Source organism: Phascolarctos cinereus, unplaced genomic scaffold (genome assembly GCF_003287225.1).
Source record: "Phascolarctos cinereus isolate Bilbo 61053 unplaced genomic scaffold, phaCin_HiC Scaffold_9;HRSCAF=440, whole genome shotgun sequence".
Taxonomy (NCBI): Eukaryota; Metazoa; Chordata; class Mammalia; order Diprotodontia; family Phascolarctidae; genus Phascolarctos; species Phascolarctos cinereus.
Window position 1 is genome coordinate 158,125,015 of NW_027556402.1, and position 16,327 is coordinate 158,141,341.

A 16,327-nucleotide genomic window follows, 5' to 3' on the forward strand; every position below is an offset into this window, starting at 1 on the left:
CTTTTTGATGGAGAATACCTCCTAAGGCAACCCATTCCACTTCTGAACAGCTTTAATCATTAAGAAGTTCCTTCTTGTATTTAGCCCAAATCTGCCACTCATTCATCCCCATTCTCCCTTTTGGAGCTGTGCAGAAAAAGTCTCTTTGAATACTTTCAACCTATCTCCATATGACATAGATTCTAGTGCCTCAACCATCCTGGGCACCATTGCCCTCCTATGGGTTATGGACTGGGGACCATTGACCTATCTCTAAATAATTATGTCTTTCCTTCAACTTCTTGTGAGTCATAGGCCTGACTTCAGGAAAAGCCTGAAAAGATAGAGAAGAGTCTTTTACTCTTCTTTGTCCAGAAGAATACTTAGCACTGTGCCTGGCACATTACAGGTGCTTAATATTTATAGAATTGGATTAGGTATAGTCAAACCTCCTTATGAGCTACATAAATCAGGGGACTAATTTACTAATACTGTTCAATTATAGTATAGAAGCAAGTCGATTCAGAGTTTAACCTTGTCTAGAGATCATTGAACTTATGATTTCTCTTCATTTTTGTCCCTGATTGTATAACTTCAGAAAAAAAATAACAACTCCTTGGCATCTCAGCTTTTGTTTTTTAACTTAGAAAGTAAAGGTAACCAAGTAGATGAGAGAATGCCAAGAAGACTAGGAAATGATAAATTTGAAATATGGTGATATATACTAGGCCTTGGCAGAAGTAACTGGCAATTATTAATATTCTATGACATTATGACATGGAGTTTTCTTTTCTCTCTCTCTCTCTCTCTCTCTCTCTCTCTCTCTCTCTCTCTCTCTCTCTCTCTCTCTCTCTCTCTCTTTTTCTCCTTCCTTCTTCCTCTCCCTCTCACTTCCTTCCTCTAACTGATACAAATACCAGGAGCAAGATTCACAGAGAAGTAGTCACTGTTCCATTTAAGGATGCCTGGGTCTCCAGGTAGGAATTCTTTTTACCCCCACCTCCTCCTTTAACTCAGTTATTTATAGAATGCTGAAAGATATAATAAGCAAAAGCTTGAGGAGTAAGTGGTATTATCTATCACTCTAGCATTCAAGACATAATAGCAAACACTTTGCATCCTAATACTTCTAGATGAATCTACTTTTTGTATTGAATCAATAGAGTGGAGGGTGGAAAGAAGACATATCCAATATATATCAATGTTCCTGCATCCCTTGTCATAAGATGACTGACTTATCAATTATCACCACATCATCCATGGACAGTATAACAACCAATTAAAACTACAACTAGCTATTCCAAGGCTGATTAGGATTAGGATTGATAGATTGGTTCAGTCAGTCAATGACATTGTAAGCAATAGGGAAAGGGTTTCTATTTTTTTGCAAAGATATGGCATTTCAGATTGTTGCATGAAAAATGTGCACATTTTATGTGTCCCTTTTTCTATATCTATTTATGGGGTCATATTAGTACAAAATTCCTTCATAGAGCCCCATTTTGATATTTTAAGAAATAATTTCTAGGTATCAAAAGCACACTAAACAAAGAAAAGAATACTAGGAAATGACCGTATGAGTAACAAAAACATTTTATACTTTTATCACACTTTCCATCAAAAGAATCTCTTTTTAAGTCTTATTTGGTAACAGTTTACTTCCTTTCAGATTTGGACAAAAATCAAAAGGCAAGTTGATAGTGAAGCCTGTTTGCCTCAGTTTCCTCATCTGTAAAATGATCTGGAGAAGGAAAGAGCAAACCCCTCTAGTATCTTTGCCAAAAAAAACTCTCAAATGGGATCATGAAGAGCTGGACATGACTGAAACAACTTAACAACTACAACAAAACTAAGTCTTATTTGGTAACAGTTTACTTCCTTTTAAATTTAGACAAAAATCAAAAGGCAAGCTGACAGTAAAGCCAGGAAGAAAATCTAACACATCATGATGCCATAGCTCTTACCCTTCACTTGCAAGCTGGCTTGCCCTACTCAGTGCATGGTCAAATCTACCATTGGAAGAGTAGTCGTCCAGTGAGAGGCACATTGGTTTCACATGAAATGTCCTGCTAGAAACATAGCATGACAACTGTACACTAGGCAAAACTAACCTTAAGGGTTTTTTTAAGTATTTAAAAATTTTTTTTTCCATATGCTTTTGAGTTGAAAATTTTTCTCCCTTTTTCTCCCCCCCACCCTTCCCAAGACGGCGCACAATCTGACACAGGCTTTACATTTATGTACCCATTAAACATATTTTCACATTAGTGAAGCTGTAAGTAAAAACTAAAACCAATAGGAGGAACCATCAGAAAGATGAAACAAAACTCAACAGAAGGTAAAAATAAGTGAGAGCGATTTGACTTCCATAGTTCTTTCTTTGGATGTGGACAGCATTTTCCATCCCGAGGCCTCTGGAGATGTCTTAGATCCTCGTAATGCTGAGAGAAGGGTTCAGTTTAACATTCTTAGTCATTGCATAACATGGCTGCTATTGTGTACAAAATCCTCTTGGTTCTGCTCACTTCACTAAGCATCAGACCATATAAGTCTTTCCAGGTTTTTCTAAAGTCAGCCTGTTCATCATTTCTTACAGCACAATAGTATTCCATTACATTCATATACCACAACTTGCTCAGCCATTCCCCAATTGATGGGCATCCTCTCAATTTCCAATTCTTTGCCACCACAAAAAGAGCTGCTATGAATATTTTTGTACATGTGGGTCCTTTTCCCATTTGTTTGATCTCTTTGGGATATAGCCCTAGAAGTGCTATTGCTGGATCAAAGGGTATGCACATTTTTGTAGCCCTTTGGGCATAGTTCCAAATTGTTCTCCAAAATGGTTGGATCATTTCACAACTCCACCAACAATGTATTAGCGTTCCAATTTTCCCACATCCTCTCCAACATTTATCATTTTCCTGTTTTGTCATGTTGGCCAATCTGATAGGTGTGATGTGGTACCTCAGAGTTGTTTTGATTTGCATTTCTCTAATCAATAATGATTTAGAGCATTTTTTCATATGACTATAGATGGCTTTAATTTCTTCATCTGAGAACTGTCTGTTCATATCCTTTGACCATTTATCAATTGGGAATGGCTTGTGTTCTTATAAATTTGTCTTAATTCTCTATATATTTTAGAAATGAGGCCTTTATCAGAAAGACTGGTTGTAAAAATTCTTTCCCAATTTTCTACCTTCCTTCTAATCTTAGTTGCATTGGCTTTGTGCAAAAACTTTTCAATTTAATGTAATCAAAATTATCCATTTTGCTTTTCATAATGTTCTCTATCTCCTGTTTGGTCATGAATTCTTCTGTTCTCCATAGATCTGATAGGTAAACTATTCCTTGTTCTCCCAGTTTACTTATGGTATCAGCCTTTATATCTAAGTCCTGAACCCATTTTGACTTTATTTTGGTATATGGTGTGAGATTTGGGTCTATGCCTAGTTTCTGCCATACTCTTTTCCAGTTTTCCCAGCAGTTTTTTTCAAAGAGTGGGTTCTTATCCCAGAAGCTGGGGTCTTTGGGTTTATCAAATAATAGATTACTATAGTCATTGACTACTGTGTCTTGCATATTTAACCTATTCCACTGATCCACCTCCCTATTTCTTAGCCAGTACCAAGCAGTTTTGATGATTGCTGCTTTATAATACAATTTAAGATCTGGAATTGCTAGGCCACCTTCCCCTGCATTTCTTTTCATTAGTTCCTTTGATATTCTGGACCTTTTGTTTTTCCAAATGAATCTTGTTATTATTTTTTCTAACTCTATAAAATAATTTTTGGTAGTTTGATTGGTATGGCACTGAATAAGTAAATTAGCTTAGGTAGGATTGTCATTTTTATTATATTAGCTCGGCCTACCCATGAGCAACTGATGTTTTTCCAATTATTTAGATCTGATTTTATTTGTGTGAAAAGTGTTTTGTAATTGTGTTCATAGAGTTCCTGGGTTTGTTTCAGGAGGTAGACTCCTAAATATTTTATAATGTCTACAGTAAGTTTAAATGGGATTTCTCTTTCTATCTCTTGCTGTTGGGCTTTGTTGGTAATATATAGAAATGCTGATGATTTATGTGGGTTTATTTTATAGCCTGCAACTTTGCTAAAGTTGTTTATTATTTCAAGTAGTTTTTTACTCTGATCTCATCATGTCATCTGCAAAGAGTGATAGCTTTGTTTCTTCTTTGCCTATTCTAATGCCTTCAATTTCTTTTTCTTCTCTTATTGCTAAAGCTAAGGTTTCCAGTACAGTGGTGATAATGGACATCCTTGTTTCACCCCTGATCTTATTGGAAATGCTTCTAGCCTGTCCCCATTACATATAATGCTTGCTGAAGGTTTTAGATATATGCTATTTATTATTTTAAGGAAGACTCCATTTATACCTATGCTTTCTAGTGTTTTTAATAGGAATGGGTGTTGTATTTTATCAAAAGCTTTTTCTGCATCTATTGAGATGATCATGTGGTTTCTGTTGGTTTTGGTGTTGATATGCTCAATGATGCTGATAGTTTTCCTAATATTGAACCAACCCCGCATTCCTGGTATAAATCCTACCTGGTCATAGTGTATTATTCTTGTGATAAGTTGCTGTAATCTACTTGCTAATATTTTGTTTAAAATTTTTGCATCTATATTCATTAGAAAAATTGGTCTATGATTTTCTTTCTCTATTTTGACTCTTCCTGGTTTAGGTATCAACACCATATTTGTACCATAAAAAGAATTTGGTAAGACTCCTTCTTCACCTATTTTCCCAAATAGTCTATATAGTATTGGAATTAATTGTTCTTTAAATGTTTGATAAAATTCGCATGTAAATCCATCTGGCCCTGGAGATTTTTTCCTAGGGAGTTCATCAATGGCTTGTTTAACCTTAAGTTTAATACAGAAGTTTTATTTTGGAGTTTTTTACTCTCAGAGGACCCCATGTCAGATGTCAACTTTGCAAATGGTCACTTGTCTAAAAGTTTTCTAAAAATGCTACCAGCAGGAATTGATTACCAATGGACAGCCTTAGATATAACCCCCAGCTTCCCACACAAACACATCAGCCTACCAACACTTATTCTTCCATGACTAGGATAGCAAGAGAGATTTTGCCAGGGTCTGGAAAATAACACGGCAAAGTTTTAAAAAGCTAATCATGGGATTTTAATTTTTTTATGTATTGGCAATAATGCTAATGTCAAGAGGAAAAAATCATAAGCCATCATTGGATATGAAAGCCAAATTGTATCAGCCTCTTTAGCTTACGGAGTATGTAGCCTGTAAGCATTATTCCACAAGCTAAACAAAAGAAAGACAACATTGATGAACTCAAAATATCATTATGTCATTATTCACCAACAGGATCTAAAACACAGTCAGATTATATGACATGCTGAGTATAGGATATCCAGTCTAAGTCACCTAAGCACTCATGTATTAAGTGAGGAACCCATTTAATGTCAGAAAAATTCAGTTTTATTTATTAGAAACCTTTGTATCTTGATGAATTTAATTAACATTGACACTCCTACTGGTGCAGATTGCAATCCATTCACACATTCTCATCTCATGCTACTCTTTTCCCTATCCTCCTATAAGCCCTCCATAGACCTAACTCTAGGCCTTTTAACAGTCCATGGGTACTTGTGCAGCAGTCAGGCTATCCATATGTTATCCTTTGTGCTTGATATATGACTGGTCCACTTCCTTCTCTAATCATACATTTCCTTAATAACATCTCATATATTATTCTTGCACATGTAATGTCCCTACCACTATATGTGTGTGTATGTGTGTGTACACATGTACATATACATACATACATATATACATATATATTTATGTGTGTGTACACATGTACATATACATACATACATATATATACATATATATTGATGTAAATTTCTGTAGGATACAGGGAGAGGACAGGAGCTATTAAAGGAGATCAGAGACTTTGAGGGAAGGTGAAAAGGAGAGAGGAACATGGTAATCAATATGGAACCAACCTTCCAGTTATCTACCTGGGTTAAGACTTTAATTGTCAGTGCTGAGTGAAGTGAGCAGAACCAAGAGAATATTGTACCCAGTAACAGCCACGTTGTGCGATGACTAATATTGATAAACTTAACCTTTCCCAGCAATATAAAGATCTAAGACATCTTCAAAGGCTTCACAATGGAAAATGCTATCCACATCCAAAAAAAGAACTATGGAAGTTGAATTGCTATTCTTTTTCTCCTCTGTTGAGTTTTGTTTCCTCTTTCTGGTGGTTCCTCCTATTGGTTCTAATTTTTCCTTACAATATCACTAATGTGAAAATATGTTTAATAGGAATGTATATGTATAGCCTATATCAGATTGTGTGCCATCTTGGGGAGGGTGGTGGGGAGAGGAAGGGGGAGAAAAATTTTAAACTCTAAAGCGTATGGAAGTGATTGTTGATAAATCAAAATAAATTAATTTTTAAAAAAAGACTTTAATTGTCAGGCCATGCCCTTTTGGACATAAACAGAATGTTGGCATGAGAATGAACACAGTGAAGTGAGGAAAGGAGCAAACAGTTCAGAAAAATAGCAAGTCTGGAAGAGGCAGAATCCATGGCAGCTTCTGAGCCTGATCAGAAGCCACAATGATCAGAGTTTCTATGATAAGCCACGTTTCCTATAGTGACAGGAAAAATGGGATCTCCTAACATTCCAGCTATGCTTATATCCTCCCATCCTTGCTTAATGGGTTGTGTAGAATGAAGTAGTTTGCACTAAGAGATTAAAGCTTGTGGTTCTATAAATGAGTGAATAAGAATTAATAATAACCCTCTTTCATCCTCCGGCTTTGTTATGCTTTTATTGATCCAATTAAATGTTTGCTATGGTTATACATGTTAATGCATTCATTATCAGAGGCAGAACTAGATGAGAACTGAGAGGCCCCAGTCCAGCCCCCTGTTTTTACACATCAGCATTTTAGACTTGAGTAATTGGGAGTAACATTCTGGGAAGAAGGTGAAGGGGAATGGTCAGTTGGTGAGGGGTGGGAATGAGAAATTCATTGATATACTTACATCTAAGAGCCAAAGACAAAATGAAGGGGGGAGAGCCAGTGGGTGATTGACAGCCAGCATAGCCCTGAATATTAGTGGATTTATTGAATCAGGAAGCTGGTTGTATACTACTACAATGCTATTTAGTGGTCACATACTAGTAATATGCTATAGTTTATTGATATCCACTATGTATTTCTCCATTGCCTTTTAGGTGATGGGCATAACTTTGATTCTTCAGATATCATGGCATTCCACAATTCACAACCATAAAGCATCACGGAGATAATACTCAAGTGAAAAATGTGGGTGTTTTTTTTGGTCAGGGAAAAACCTGACATCATTGAAGGAGTGGTACTATATCCCAAATACAATCCAGCTTGCTACTTTCCTCTTATTCAATTTTTGGAAATAACTTATTATCCAGATAATAATTATAGTTATAATTATAATAGCTAACATTTACATAGTGCCTACTGTGTGCCAGACACTGTGCTAAATGCTTCACAACTATTATCTCATTTGAGCCTCATAACAACCCTGAGAGGTAGAAGCTATCATTATTCCCATTTTACAGATGAGGAACCTGGGGCAAGCATGGGTTAAGTGACTAGTCACACAGCTAGTAAATGACTGAGAATGGATTTGAACTTGGGTCCTCTTGACTCTGGGCTCTATCCATCTAGCTGCCTCAGATACAATGCCTGTTCAAAATATATTTACAGCAGGGGTAGCAAACAAGAAGAGTGGACTGGGAATAAGGAAGAGTGGGAATAGGCCAATTTAAAAAAGATTAAAGTTTAAACTGCAAACTGTAAAAATTATTGGAGACAGATGAAGGAAAACATAAATTTATTCTTATAACTTTAAATATGAATGGGTGAAAGAATCCAATAAAGCAAAAAAGAGTGACAGATCAGATAAAAAAACAAAGCCCTAAAAGCTGCTGCTTACAAAATATATGTACTGATGGACTAACTAAAAAAGATACTTACCTAACTGGGTAATATGCATTTTTCATCTACTTTGTCTAGAGTAAATTATTAGACTCATTTCTATTGTTTGGCCATGAATCTCACGGAAAACATCCTATAATATCTTAGAGCTTTATACGATTAGCACAATGTTAATCACCAACAGGAGTATCAGAACACTTTAGTATCTCTAAAGTCAATGTCACTTCTGCAAGATAGCCTCCAAAGTAGTGGAAAATACCACTAGAAACATATATGCCTGTTTTATGCCTTAACATAGAAAATAAGAGGGTTACTGAACTGCTACATGTATCAGAAAATATTTTTATTTTAACATTCATGGGAGATACCTTGTTGGTAGCAGTATTTGTTCTACATCATTACTGAGTTGCATGCTGTTGTGTAATCAGGAAACAATAAATAATAAAAGGTATTTTCCTGAACCTTTTAATAAACTATATAAGAATATGATTTCATAACGAAATATGTCTACAAAAGGCTATTCACTCCCATTTTATATTATCATTAATGATAACCTTAATATATCAATGAATAATTTTAAAAGTTTTATGTGGCTGAAAAATATAAACAAGTAATATACATACGCAGTTTCTGATGTTCTCTTTACTTCCCTTATTTTAATAATATTACAATCTAAGATTTGTTCTCATTCTTTTGTTATAACTGAGATATCTTGAAAATCATTCCACCAACACCTTCAAAATTGTATTTTCCCCCAGCATAGATTTCTTTTGCAAGTACTTGGTTGGTCTGGTACAGTCATTCTTTTTCATCTTTTTAAATACTGCTTCCTCATATAGAATACTCATATAGAATATTCAGCTGCTGAGTCCAAAAATGAGGGTTCTACTACCCATTAATATTAAGAATAGACCATTATTATATAAATACAAGCAAATCTGTTCCATTTCACATACAGTTGTTATCCTTCCACTTTTCATCTATAAATGTTCTTGGGGGTAATCTGGTTGGGCTGGGTCTCAAGCAAAAGCTTTTTGTACTCATTTCCCACCCCTATCCTCACATGCTTTTCACTATTTTGTGATGAGATACTGTTTATAGCCTTCTACTATCCTCCTCTATCATTCTTAATGATGAAGTTTTGCTCTAAATTGGTCTTTGCATTGGCAGCTGTTTCTCGTCATCTAGCAGAAATTCAGTATTTGCTAGATAAAACTGTTTCTAGGTTCTTTGGGGCTTCACCTTCCATCTAACTGTTCACCCATCACCAACCTTGCCATCTGCCTTGTGCTCCCTCTGGATCACCAGCTCTATTTAGATCACGCCTTGAGTAACTCAATCCATTCAGCTTTTCAATCACTCCCTCTGGGGCCCCGTTGCTTAGATTAGTGAGTCAGCTAGCTCTAGCGGACATGGTCCACTATATTTACCTGGTCCCAGACTACAGACCATACTTCATATTTCATTTAACTGTCTAACTCAATTATTTTCTTACCATCTGTACCACAGAACTTCTGTAGCCCCTCACTCAATCCCTCCATCCCTTTTTTCTACCTTTTGCTCTGGTAATAGTAATCAAATTAATACTATGATTGCTTCTAGAGAGGGCATGTCAGTTGACTGTCCTATGGCTCCACTCACTATCCCAGTGACTTCTTACATCAAGACACCCTTCTCAAGTTCTTATACATAAGGATGTAAGTTCCTTGAGGGCAGAAACTTGCCTAGGATTTAGTATAGTACTTGTCACATAGTAAATACTTAATAAATACTTTTCCTTCTTCTTTTCATTCATTCCTCATTATGGCAACTGCTTATCCTCGGCTATACTCTTTCTTTTGAAGATGTTTACTTACAATTTCTTTTTAGGGTGCAGACCTGTGTTTTTATCACTGTAAAGAACTCTTGATAAAGGGACCTCTACAAGTTTAGTTCAACAATTGCTCTACTATTTAGCTCCAGTTTGCTGCCTGAGGGCACTGAGTGACTAAGTGACTTGCTCAAGATCTTGAAGCCAATATGCCTCTGAGGCAGGCCTTGATTCTGAACCTGGCTCTCTATCTGCTACACCATGCTGCCTTTCTGCATATAAATTATAAAGGCAGAAATATGTCTGCTCACAAAGAAGGCAGCTAGCTGGCACTAGAGTTGTAGGCCTGAAGTTAGGAAGACTTGAGTTCAAATCTGGCCTCAAACACTTACTAGATATATTACCTTGGGCCACTTAACTTCCTGTCTGCCTCAGTTTAATTCAGTTATAAAAATACATATAATAATAATAATAATATAGCACAAGGGGGCTAGCTAAATAGTACCTGGCCTGGAGTCAGGAAGACTCATTTTCCTGAGTTAAAATCTTGCCTCAGACATTTACTGGCTGCATTACTCTGGGCAAGTCACTTAACCCTTTTTGCCTCAGTTTCCTCATTTGTAAAATGAGCCGGAGAAGGAAATGGCAAACCACTCCAGTATCTTTGCCAAGAAAACCCCAAACGAGGTCACAAAGAGTTGGACACAACTGAAACAATTGAACCCAACTTCCAGGGCTGTTGTGAAGATTAAATGAAATATTTGGAAAGTGCATTGTAAACCTTAAAGGATTAAACTGGAATAATAATAGCACCTAACTTCCAGGGTTGTCATAAGGATCAAATGCGATAATATGTATAAAGCATTTAGCACAGTGCAATGCTCATAGTAGCTGCCTAATAAATTCTTGTATAAATTAACAGTGATATATGCTTAACAATATAGTCTAATTAAAATGTGGTATAATTCCTGGCATTTCATTTTCCCTTGCTTCATGTGAATTTTAATGGAATTCAATGGAAACAAGATTGGCCTCTTACCAGCATGCCAGAAATACATTCACGTAAGACACTGGAGTAATTATCATTTTCTTGTTAGCTTACCTATTTAAATACTAAATCTATATTCCAAATCATCTCATACATTTTCCAAAAGGAAATTATCAGAATACTTAGTGAAAGAATTTTATCTAGATTACTGAGATGTAAAGTAACAGAATAATTTGAGCAACCCTAGAGAGATCTTACCTCTAGGCAGTCCTATACAAATCTACCACTATAGAAAAGTGAGGTTTTCAGCTCATTAGAAAGGCTATTCCGTACTCACCCTGGGGAACCCATTCCGGGATTTACCTTCCTTGCCTGTCTTTATTTTCAATCCTCAATCTTTCAAACCATGGGTGTTTAGGATCATATAATATTAAAGCTGGAAGAAACCTTACAGACGACCTAGTTTAACTCCCTTCTTTTCTTAGGGGAGAATAACCTGTCACATTTCATGAAAAAATTTCTCCATATCACTATGACTTTGGTCAAGACGGGTACCTACATCAGCATTATTCCACAGGTAGTGAGTGATAACTACAACCCTGACCTGGTGGGTAAAAGGGAGACAAGGGGTGATACCTGAGATCAAAGGGTGACCTTCAGGTCCCCTGGATCTCAAATAACTCAGCCCTCTCTACCCGCCAACAGATATGATTATATCAGTGGAAATGACAGATGCATTACAACTAGCTTTGCAATCAGACCCTAGAGACCATGGTGGATGGAGCCTTTCCATCTGATATGCAGCTGAAACTTCCCGTGTGTGTTGCTTCCCCCATTTGAATGAGAGCTCCATGAGAGCAGGAAATTTCTCTGCTTTCCTATTCCTATTCCCAGTGCTTAATACAATGTAAATACTTAACAAAGGCTTTTTCCATTCATTAAGGAGAATAACTGGTTGGGTTTCAGAAAATGAGTGATAGTTTATATGTGCAAGGATAAACTGTTATCTTAAAAATCCTTTTGTTTCCAGAAGCAAATCCCATGTGTGAATATGAATGTCAGTACTTCGGTATGTGACTACCCATGAGTAAAGAGATTACTGAAGCCTATTCACTGCTGACTATTACCCTACCATCATCACTTTTTAAATATTTAATAAAAATTTTTTTCTGAAAAAAGTCACATGAGATTTATTTTTACTTAGTGGATTATTTTAGATACCTTATTAAATCCTCTCCATTGTTGGGTCACAGATCTTAAAACTTTACTTAGAGTGACATCTAGTGTTTTTAAAATTAAGCAACGAAGCCTGAAGCCCAGTAGGAAGTCTTGGATTTCATAGTGATAAAAAATTAGTGAACTACGTTATTTGTTTACACGTACGCCTTCCTTGACAAACTGTACTCCTTACCTTCCAAACCTTCTTTACCATGCCATAGCAACCTTTTCACCCTAGAAATTCATTTTATCACTAGACCTTAGACATTTGAAGTACTCTGTAGCCCAGAGATGGTGAACCTGCGGCCTTGAGGCCATATGTGTCCTTCTAGGTCCGTGGGTGTGGCCTTTTGACTGAGTTCAAGTTTTGCAGAACAAATCCTTTTATTAAGGATATTCGTTCTGTGAGGTTTGGGTTCAGTCAAAGGGCTGAACTTGAGGACCTAGAGGGCCACATGTGGATGGAGGGTACAGGTTCCGCCCCTTGCTCTAGCCCCTGTGACCTCTCCCTCTGATTGGCTTGTTCAGTTCAGAACTTCCATTTTAAGGAAGACACTCAAGATAGTCATCTCTTCATTTCTCTCCAGCCTGCACTCTTGACTCTCTGAGACTTTCTTCATGGGTACCTTCATCTTTTCATACATATTACCTTTTTTGCATTTTTTTAATGTGTTCCCCCCCCTTCCCCCACAAGAATGTAAACTTTTTTTCTACTTATATTTGTTTCCCCAGCACTTGGTCAACAAGCATTTATTAAGCACCTACTATATGCCAGGCATAGTGCTAAGTACTAGGGAATACAAAGAAAGGCAAAAAAAAGAAAAGAAAAGAAAAGAAAAGAAAAGAAAAGAAAAGAAAAGAAAAGAAAAGAAAAGAAAAGAAAAGAAAAGAAAAGAAAAGAAAAGAAAAGAAAAGAAAAGAAAAGAAAAGAAAAGAAGAGTACTCTCCAGGAACTCACAGTCTGGGGGCAACAGCACGCAAACAAGATCTTCATATAACACACACTTTAAAAATTAAAAAAAAACCACATACATAGATAGGATATAGAATATATATATAGGATAAAAATGGAGATGATCAATATAATAGGGGACATATGTGTATATATATAATTATAAAACAAAATGGAGATAATCAGCACAGGGAGGGAACTAGAATAAAGGGGGACCGGGAAGGTGCTTGGCACACAGTGTGCACTTAAATGTTTGTTTTATATTGGTACATTATATTGTGTCTGGTCTCAGACACTAACTATCTGTGTGACCCTGGACATGTCACTTGACCCTGTTTGCCTCAGTTTCTCATCTGTAAAATGAGCTGGAGAAGGAAATAGCAAACCAGTCCAGTATCTCTCTGCCAAGAAAACCCCAGATGGGGTCACAAAGAGTTGGATATGACTGAAATAAGTGAACAACCACAAAAAATTTTACCTGTAGCATATGGAGCAGTCAGTGAACCAAAAGATAGCATGTACTCAAATGTAAAGAAATGGATGAAAAAAAGGCCTCACTCAGTGGCTACCTAATCCAAATCTTTGCCTATGCAGAAATCCTGTCTGCCATGTTTCTGCCAAATGGTCATCTAGTCTCAACTTGAAAAACATCAACAATGAGGAACTAATTTACCCCACCCTCCAAATAAAGCAACCAGAACAATTTGATCTGTGTAACTAGGACTATAACTTTTCAGTAACTCACTTTTCTCATCTGTAAAATGGGGATGATAATACCCACAGTAGCTCTTTTACAGGGTTGTTTTAGAGCTCAAATATGATAATGAGCTACAATAAAGTCTATAATGAGAAAAAAGGCAAGAGGTGTCTACCAGTCATAGGACATGTTAAAAAAAATGTTCCTACATATTCTTAAAGTTAACATCCCACTTCTGTACCCTATTACCTTTTACCTAGACTATCATATTTTTGTTATTGTTCTTCAGTCACTTCATTCATATCCAACTCTTCATGACTCCATTTGAGACTTCCTTGGCAAAAATACTGGACTGGTTTGTCATTTCCTTCTGCAGCTCATTTTATAGATGAGGAAACTGAGGCAAACAGGGTGAAGTGACTTGCTCAGGGTGACCCAGCTAGTGAGTGTCTGAGGCTAGATTTGAATTCAGGAAGATGAGTCTTCCTGATTCCAAATCCAGTGCTCTCTTTACACTGTGCCACCTTGCTGCCCAGACTATTATATTAGCCTCCCAACTGATTCCCCTTCTCTAGCCTCTACCCCTACTGCCCAACATACCCATGTACCCTTGCACATACACACATATATACACATGCACTACTACCATACACACACACACACACACACACACACACACACACATGCACACATATATATTTGTTAATAGTTTGTTGATGTCCTTTGATGTTCTTTGACTCGTTATCAATTAAGGAATGGTTCTTGGTCTTATATATTAGTGTTAGGACCATATACAGGTGTCCCAAAAATATTAGTGCAGTTTTAAGCTATTAAGGCCTTTCTTTAGGTGACTACTGCTAGATGGAAGCATTGTCTCCTATTTTCCACTCTATTCAGTCCCAGCTATTGGTCCAGTCTCTCAGATGAAATGATCAATGGGTGGTGGGTTGAGGGTGAAGGAGAGCAAGAGAAAAACTCTTTTACTCCTGTGAATAATTCTCCTTGGCTCTAACTCTCAAACTGAAATCTTTCAAATTGGAACTCTTCCAGCATTGGATTGGTTCACTACTTGATTATCACACCAGGGAAATTTCTCCAGCTATTTAAAGCCCCCAGAGGTATAGTTGGTTTGTCTGATTAGCCAATAAGCTGTTCTCTTCTTGACCCAATCAAAGATGTTCAAAAGTGGCCATTTCCATTAAAAAAAAAAGCAATCTGGGCATTAGTTTAGAAAACTAATCTCTTATTATATTATCACTGTGGAAACAATCAGATTTGACTTACATCTTATAATCCCCGTTTAAGTAACCCATTCTACCATACATGTAAAGACTCCCAGATTATTCTTTGATATTTCCGCATGGTTCTGTTTGGTTGGTGAGCAGCATGGCCACAGGAGAAAGAATAGATTTGGAGTCAGAGGATTTGAATTTGAATCTGGGCTCCATTTAGATGAGTCATTTCATTTTTCTAGGCCTCAGTTTGGTCAACTGTAAAATCAAGAGGTTGAGCCAGATGGCCTTTGAGCTCTTTCCCAGTTCTAAATCTATAAAGAAGCTTTTTACCCAAAACAACAACTAACCCTCCACGCCCCCCCAAAAAAGAGGGAAAAAATGTCTAATTTGGCAAGAGTGGGAGAAGGGTATTGACTCTAAGAGACAAACCTATAGATTAGAACCATTTTATCATTTGGACAACCTCAAATGTCATCATTGCAGGTTCATGTAGCTACTGAAATTGGAATTCATAGTAAACATTCGGGGCAATATACAGAGTCTGCATATATTTTTCTGTGTTGCTAAGTTTCACTTTGATTGCTAGACTATTATTCACAAAATGTAATATAAAAGAATTGCTCATCCACAGATAAGGTCACAGAAAAGGGACTGGATGAGGAAGTGGGCTGAGTCATTTGCTACAAAAGGAGCCAGGACACCAAATAAAGTTCTAAAGGCCCACCCAATCCATAAACTTCACCAACTCTTGCCAAATGGGTCCATGATACAAAAAGCTTAAAAACCTGGGCTCTACTGTGTTAACTGGGTTTGTGACCACTGCTCACCAATAAGGATATTTCATGCTTTGTACCTGCTTATTTGTCTTTGAGGTCTTTTGCTGAAGATAGTCATTCCTTTAGCACAGGCAGGGAAAGAATCTTATAGAGGAAGAAGCAGCATTTCAGTGATCTTACCATAGGGAGAGGAAGAAAGAGGGAGGGAGGAGGACAAGGAAGGAGAAGGAGAAGGAGGGAGAATGTGAAAAGAGAAGAGGGATTGGGAGGAAGGGAGAAAGGAAGGAAGGAAAGAAGGGAGAGAGGGAGGAAGTGAAGGATGAAGAAAGGGAGTAAAGAAAAGGTGAAAGGGAGGAAGGGAAAAAGAAGGGAGGAAAGAAGGGAGGGAGGAAGGGAAAGAAAGAAAGAAAGAAGAGAGGATGGAGGGAAGAATGAGGAAAGGAAGGGAGGAAAGAAAGAAGCAAAGGAAAGGAAGAAGGGAAGAAGAAAAGGAGAGAGGAAGAGAGAGAGAAAGCAAGGGAGGAAGGGAAAAAAGGAGAAAGGAACAGAGAAATGGGGTAAGGAAGGGAGGGAGGGAAGGGAAGAAGAGAAGAAATATGAAGTCCTTAGGCCTAATGACCTATTGAAGGAGAATTATAAATAGAAAAGGGTGAAGATAAGGTTATGCACATC

The 16,327-nt window shown here is 37.0% G+C and overlaps 1 protein-coding gene across 3 annotated transcripts in view; it reads right to left on the bottom strand.

Annotated features, from left to right (window-relative positions):
- The window catches only part of FAM114A1 (family with sequence similarity 114 member A1), an 85,789-nt gene that overhangs the window by 37,798 nt on the left and 31,664 nt on the right, over positions 1-16,327 (bottom strand). The gene's annotated exons all lie outside the window — the stretch shown is intronic.